This window comes from Ovis canadensis, chromosome 10 (genome assembly GCF_042477335.2).
Source record: "Ovis canadensis isolate MfBH-ARS-UI-01 breed Bighorn chromosome 10, ARS-UI_OviCan_v2, whole genome shotgun sequence".
Lineage (NCBI taxonomy): Eukaryota > Metazoa > Chordata > Mammalia > Artiodactyla > Bovidae > Ovis > Ovis canadensis.
In genome coordinates this window covers 22,450,792-22,458,834 of record NC_091254.1, presented here as the reverse complement: position 1 = coordinate 22,458,834, position 8,043 = coordinate 22,450,792, and the positions used below count along the sequence as shown (strand labels likewise).

The following is an 8,043-nucleotide window of genomic DNA, read 5'->3' as shown; positions in this document are numbered from 1 at the left end:
ACTGTTTCCACTGTTTCCCCATCTATTTCCCATGAAGTGATGGGACCAGATGCCATGATCTTCATTTTCTAAATGTTGAGCTTTAAGCCAACTTTTTCTCTCTCCTCTTTCACTTTCATCAGGAGGCTTTTTAGCTCCTCATCACTTTCTGCCATAAGGGTGGTGTCATCTGCATATCTGAGGTTATTGATATTTCTCCTGGCAACCTTGACTCCAGCTTGTGTTTCTTCCAGTCCAGCGTTTCTCATGATGTACTCTGCATATAAGTTAAATAAGCAGGGTGACAATATACAGCCTTGACTTACTCCTTTTCCTATTTGAAACCAGTCTGTTGTTCCACGTCCAGTTCTAACTGTTGCTTCCTGAGCTGCATACAGATTTCTCAAGAGGCAGGTCAGGTGGTCTGGTATTCCCATCTCTTTCAGAGTTTTCCACAGTTTATTGTGATCCACCCAGTCAAAGGCTTTGGCATAGTCAATAAAGCAGAAATAGATGTTTTTCTGGAACTCTCTTGCTTTTTCCATGATGTAGCGGATGTTGGCAATTTGATCTCTGATTCCTCTGCCTTTTCTAAATCCAGCTTGACCATTTGGAAGTTCATGGTTCATATACTGTTCAAGCCTGGCTTGGAGAATTTTGAGCATTACTCTACTAGCTTGGGAAATGAGTGCAATTGTGTGAGTTTGAGAATTCTTTGGCATTGCCTTTCTTTGGAATTGGAATGAAAACTGACCTTTTCCAGTCCTGTGGCCACTGCTGAATTTTCCAAATTTGCTGGCATATTGAGTGCAGCACTTTCATAGTATCATCTTTCAGGATTTGAAACAGCTCAACTGGAATTCCATCACCTCCACTAGCTTTGTTCATAGTGATGCTTTCTAAGGCCCACTTGACTTCACATTCCAAGATGTCTGGCTCTAGATTAGTGATCACACCATCATGATTATCTGGGTCATGAAGATCTTTTTGTACAGTTCTTCCATGTATTCTTGCCACCTCTTCTTAATATCTTCTGCTTCTGTTAGGTCCAGACCATTTCTGTCCTTTATCGAGCCCATCTTTGCATGAAATGTTCCCATGGTATCTGTAATTTTCTTGAAGAGATCTCTAGTCCTTCCCATTCTGTAAGGATATGTATATAATTAACTTCTTATAGACATAAACAATTTGAAGCGTGTGACAATGAATAAATAGTACATATGAGATGTATTGGGATGTTTTTATAACCACTGAGGGAAACCACCAACAAGGAAAAACACAGATTTAAATCTCTTAACTCTGGTACTTTTTTTTTTCCCCTTGTCTCTGGCTTTTTCCTTTCACTAATTATTAACTTTACACAATTCAATATTACTTAAAACTTCCATTTAACCAAAACTAATTTTACACTCCATAATATATTATTTTTACATGTGCATCAGCAAAACTCTAAATTCACTTATTTCAAAGTACACACAAAAAAAAATCTTCTTTCTTCAACATGACAGACATCCATGTCATTATGCAGAGTGCAAGGGGCAGCAAGGAAATGAATATGAAATCAAAGTACAGATCATAGTGATCCTGACTCCAGAGGAAAAATGGACATGCCAAGAGGACAACAACTAGCAGAATTTAAAGGAACTATGCAAAACTCAAAGCAGTAATACATTTCACTAGATACAACCAGTCCTTGTTATCAGTAGATGAATTGAAATCTCTGTTTTTCTTTAGGGATAATACTAGAAAATGAAAATGACAAGAGGCAAATGAAAGGTAGTATAGGAAAAAAGAGTGACTCTGCAGTCTCTTGTAATGAATTCCATTTTATTTCAGTGAATTTGTTCATGGGTTTTCAGTAACTTGTTTCATTTCAAAAAATTTTATACAATTACTATGATACCAAACTCCACAAGTAATATTTATAATGATTTCCCCTAGGGCACAAAATCATTTCAAAGATTTTTTTTTTTTAGTTATTTCTTAAGCTAACAGAAGTAGATAGGCCAAGCACATGCTATTATCAGAAAAATTTACAATGTACTTAAAAAGTTAAATTAGAAAGATCTAAATAAAGAACAAAAAGTGTGAACAAAAACCTAGTTCTTCTTATTCTAAATGTTGCATTGTTGCCATAACCACATTCTGACATGACAATATTAGAAAACTGGTAGTAGTCTAAGTAATTGAGCAAATTCAAAATAAACCATATTTAAATTTGCATGTCTAGTAAAAGAACAGTTAATCACACTAAATCTGTCATCTTCTGACAGTGTTGGTGATATGTTATGAAGCAGTTCAAAACAAAAAATGACCCTGTGTGTTTAATAAACATGTATCTGGCCTTAGAACAGTTATAGAACTGTATTATTATTTGTGAGACAAATATAAATTAAACTATGGTATGACATATCTGGGATTCTCTGATAGCTCAGCTGGTAAAGAATCTTCCTGCAATGCAGAAGACCTCAATTCAATTTCTGGGTCAGGAAGATCCACTGCAGAAGGGATAAGCTACCCACTCCAGCATTCATGGATTTCCCTGGTGCTTCAGAAGGTAAAAAAAAAAAAAAATCTGCCTGCAATGCAGGAGACCTGAGTTCAATCCCTGGATTGGGAAGATCTTCTGAAGAAGGGAAAGGCTACCCACTCCAGAATTCTGGCCTGGAGAATACCATGGACTGTATAGAACATGGAGTTGCAAAGAGTTGGACATGACTGAGCAACTTTCACTTTCATAACATGTCAAATCTCACTTCTTGTAAATACAGAACTAAAAGATTTTGGTTCTTTAGCAAAAGAAGATTGAAATTGGGGAGGAGACAGTTCTAGCGAAAAGGCAAGAGACTCAGAAATAAATTCTGAATGTACCAGCAGTTAAAACTGGAAGATATTTTCTCTATAAACAAAGAATGCATTCTTAGAAATGACCCTGTGAGATTAAAAAAAAAAAAAAAGAGTCCTACCATGGCTTTCATTAAAGATGGTTTATTTATTTTTCAGTATAGTCCATATATTAATCTATTATACTTGCTCAACTTTAAAACAAGAAAAAATCAAATAATAATATATCATATCTTGTCATTCTAATTATTTTTCAATTTTCTCTTACAAAGTAAAAGAGAATGGGGAACAATGATGCGATATAATGAAATCTCTACAAAATGAATGTATCTTTTGTAAGCTTATTTTGCATATATATATACTTAGCTATTTTAAAAATTTTGCATATATATATATACTTAGCTATCTTAACAAATTTTAATAAATTTTGTGATACAAATTCCATTCATTACATTGTGCAACAATCACCACTATCTAGTCCTAAATTTTTTCATTACTTTAACAAAAACTCTGGAGTGAATAAACAATAAAAAATAGAGACAGCTTCACAAAATAACATGTTATTCTTGCATAGGTACCATGCTAAGATTCTTTTATAATTACAGTTTTTGTGTATATGCTGCTGAAGCAAACACTGGCATGTGTGTTTTTTTTTTTTTTTTCTTTCCTCAAAATAATTCCCAGTTAGAACTTCAGAGAATCCACCAAATGGAATGATGGCATTCTGCTGAGTTACTACTAGGAACAATTTGGATTTTGTATTTAAGCCCTGCCTCTTGTCTCCTTGTTGGTCACCTTCTAAATAGAGCTGTTTCTACAAAAATGCAGTACTGCAAAATGACTTCTACGCAGGTCAGACAGCTCAAGTCCTTGCTCTGTAACAGTGATGACAAATTTAATGAATACAAATTAATATGTATTTAGTATCCGTTCAGTCGCTCAGTCATGTCCAACTCTTTGCGACTCCATGAATCACAGCATGCCAGGCCTCCCTGTCCATCACCAACTCCTAGAGTTCACTCAAACTCACGTCCATTGAGTCGGTGATGCCGACCAGCCATCTCATCCTCCGTCGTCCCCTTCTCCTCCTGCCCTCAATCCCTCCCAGCATCAGGGTCTTTTCCAATGAGTCAAATCTTCACATGAGGTGGCCAAAGTATTGAAGTTTCAGCTTCAGTATCAGTCCGTCCGTGAACACCCAGGACTGATCTCCTTTAGGATGAAATGATTGGACCTCCTTGCAGTCCAAGGGACTCGCAAGAGTCTTCTCCAACACCAAAGTTGAAAAGCATCAATTCTTAGGTGTTCAGCTTTCTTCACAGTCCAACTCTCACATCCATATGTGACCACTGGGAAAACCATAGCCTTGACTAGATGGACCTTTGTTGGCAAAGTAATATCTTTGCTTTTCAATATACTATCTAGTTTGGTCATAACTTTCCTTCCAAGGAGTAAGCGTCTTTTAATTTCATGGCTGCAGTCACCATCTGCAGTGATTTTGGAGCCCCCAAAAATAAAGTCTGACACTGTTTCCACTGTTTCCCCATCTATTTCCCATGAAGTGATAGGACCAGATGCCATGATCTTTGTTTTCTGAATGTTGAGCTTTAAGCAAACTTTTTCACTTTCCTCCTTTCATTTTCATCAAGAGGATTTTTAGCTCCTCTTCACTTTCTACCTTAAGGGTGGTGTCCTCTGCGTATCTGAGGTTATTGATATTTCTCCCGGCAACCTTGACTCCAGCTTGTACCTCCTCCAGCCCAGTGTTTCTCATGATGTCCTCTGCATATAAGTTAAATAAGCAGGGTGATAATATACAGCCTTGACCTTCTCCTTTTCCTATTTGGAACCAGTCTGTTGTTCCATGTCCAGTTCTAACTGATGCTTCCTACCTGCATACAGGTTTTACAAGGGGCAGGTCAGGTGGTTTAATATTCCCATCTCTTTCAGAATTTTCCACATTTTATTGTGATCCACACAGTCAAAGGCTTTGGCATAGTCAATAAAGCAGAAATAGATGTTTTTCTGGAACTCTCTTGCTTTTTCGATGATCTAGAGGATGTTGGCAATTTGATCTCTGGTTCTTCTGCCTTTTCTAAATCCAGCTTGACCATCTTAAAGTTCATGGTTCACGTACAGCCTAAGCCTGGCTTGCAAAATTTGGAACATTACTTTACTAGCGTGGGAAATGAGTATAGTTGTTCGGTAGTTTGAGAATTCTTTGGCATTGCCTTTCTTTGGAATTGGAATGAAAACACATTTTCCAGTCCTATGGCCACTGCTGAGTTTTCCAAATTTGCTGGCATAATGAGTGCCGCACTTTTACACCATCATCTTTCAGGATTTGAAATAGCTCCACTGGAATTCCATTACCTCCACTAGCTTTGTTCGTAATGATGCTTCTAAGGCCCACATTCCAGGATGTCTGGCTCTAGGTGAGTGATCACACCATTGTGATTATCTGGGTCATGAAGATCTTTTTTGTACAGTTCTGTGTGTTCTTGCCACCTCTTCTTAATATCTTCTGCTTCTGTTAGGTCCATACCATTTTTGTCCTTTATTTAGCCCATCTTTGCATGAAATATTCCTTTGGTATCTCTATTTTTTTTTAAGAGATCTCTAGTCCTTCCCATTCTGTTGTTTTCTTCTATTTCTTTGCATTGATCGCTGAGGATCACTTTCTTGTCTCTCCTTGCTTACTTTGGAACTCTGCATTCAGATGCTTATATCTTTCCTTTTCTCCTTTGTGTTTCACTTCTCTTCTTTTCACAGCTGTTCATAAGACCTGCTCAAACAGCCATTTTGCTTTTTTGCATTTCTTTTCCCTGGGGATGGTCTTGATCCCTGTCTCCTGTACAATGTCATGAACCTCAGTCCATAGTTCATCAGACACTCTATCAGATATTGTCCCTTAAATCTATTTGTCACTTCCACTGTATAATCATAAGGGATTTGATTTAGGTCATACCTGAATGGTCTAGTGGTTTTCCCCACTTTCTTCAATTTAAGTCTACATTTGGCAATGAGGAGTTCATGATCTGAGCCATAGTCAGCTCCCAGTCTTGTTTTTGCTGGCTGTATAGAGCTTCTCCATCTTTGGCTGCAAAGAATATTATCAGTCTGATTTCAGTGTTCACCATCTTCTGATCTTCATGTGTAGAGTCTTCTCTTGTGTTGTTGAAAGAGGGTGTTTGCTATGACCAGTGTGTTCCCTTTGCAAAACTCTATTAGAATTTGCCCTGCTTCATTCTGTACTCCAAGACCAAATTTGCCTGTTACTCCAGGTGTTTCTTTTCTTCCTACTTTTGCATTCCAGTCTCTTATAATGTAAATGACATCTTTTTTGGGTGTAGTTCTGAAAGGTCTTGTAAGTCTTCATTGAACTGTTCAACTTCAGCTTCTTCAGCTTTCCTGGTTGGGGCATAGGCTTGGATGACCATGATATTGAATGGTTTGCCTGGGAAATGAACAGAGATCATTCTGTGATTTTTGAGATTGCACCCAAGTACTGCAGTTAGGACTCTTTTGTTGACCATGTTGTATTAATTGGTTGAATTTTGTTATTTGAACCACAGAAAGAGAAAATCTTTAACATTGAACTATGAAAATACATTTTTTTTTTAATTTCATGGCATTTTTTCCTTCACAAATTATTCTGTTTTCTTCCATTCTTTTTCATTACATTAGATAACCATAATTGTAATATACATACATATTTCATAGCACACACATGTGCATGTGTGTGTGTATGTTAGTCACTCTATCATATCCAACACTTTGCAAAAATGTGAACTGTAGCCCACCAGGCTCCTCCATCCATGGGATTTTCCAGGCAAGAATACTGGAGTGGGATACCATTTCCTTCTCCAAGGGTACTATTATAAAAATATAAAACTTATTTATATATATACATAGTATTGTTTTTCTGTTCCCAGATAATGCATCTTATTAATATTTCTATATGTCTCATTTTGCATTTTCTCACTGAAGATTAGTTTCTTGAAGTTGATGTATGATGATTATGCTTGTGGAATGTATAGACATGAGATATAATTTATCTACTTGTCAAGTGATGGGTATCTAAGTTGTTTTTACTGTTGAAAAATTTATATACACAATAACGTATGTGTGTATATAAAAAATACTGAAATATGCACACATATAAGTATACTTATATTAAACATCTATCTGTATATATATATATTGAAATATATAGTCAAAAATAAAAAAGCTTAAATTATATTTGAGGAAATTTGTTTCAAAGCTAAATAGAAAGATAAATATGGAAAATGTCAGTAATATGATTCATAGATTTGAAATCTATTAAGAAGCTCTAGAAGACTGAATGGGAAATATTTGGAGGAATAAATATTAAAGAAATAATAGAAAAAAATGTTTAGATATGAAAACCACATATTTGTTTCTAAAAGTTATACTCAATAATCAAAATGAAAAGCAAACTGTCTCAAAATCTCTCATTAAATTTTAAACATTAACAATAAAGGGATCTTAAAAAGTCATTGAATGGTATAAAACAAAGTCATTTACAAAAGAAAAGTGAATTTAAGTCAGACTTTCTGCTGGGAATGGCAGTTTCCTTGTTCATATACCTTGTTCATGTTTTGGCACCCAATGGGCCAGTTAATACCGGGCCTTGGGCTTGCAACACTTTCTTTTCAAGAGCTAAAAAACCCATGAAGCCTGTTCTGAGATTATCACTTTAGGAGGGAATATCTTAGGCTGTTTCAGGCTAAAAGGATGCTATTTTTTTCTTTGCTTGTAGTATGCACTACATATGATCCCTGACCAACAGTTCTATCTGCATTTAACAAGGAGGGCTTATATAGACAAATTGCCCTGTGTTGTTCTCCAAGAGAAATCTGCTGGCCTTGAGGCTTCTATGTACACTCCTGAAGCTGATCTTACTCTGTCTCTTCTCTGTATCAATAAGCATCGGTCTATCCACTGCTTGAATGTGTAGAGTTCTTCTTAATGAATCTCATACCAAGGTGCAGTGGGAAAAAGTGTTTAGAGTCCTCTTCTGGGACAAGTGATCTGTGCACAATAATCTTCTCAACACTTTCCAGGAGCAAAATTGGGTGGTGGTAGAAAATGGGACAGTAATATAGAAGTTCCTACTTTTATTTTACTATGGTTTTAGGGAAAATGTATATATTAGTGAACTAAAGATGAAAAATTATAAGTGTAACACTTAGGAAA

The 8,043-nt window shown here is 36.1% G+C and overlaps 1 non-coding gene across 1 annotated transcript; it reads right to left on the bottom strand.

The window, feature by feature from the left end:
- Positions 1 to 3,352: 3,352 nt before the first annotated feature.
- LOC138447018 (U6 spliceosomal RNA) lies at positions 3,353 to 3,454 on the bottom strand. Its single transcript, XR_011259653.1, has one exon. It is a non-coding gene; the product is annotated as a U6 spliceosomal RNA (small nuclear RNA).
- Positions 3,455 to 8,043: the final 4,589 nt, after the last annotated feature.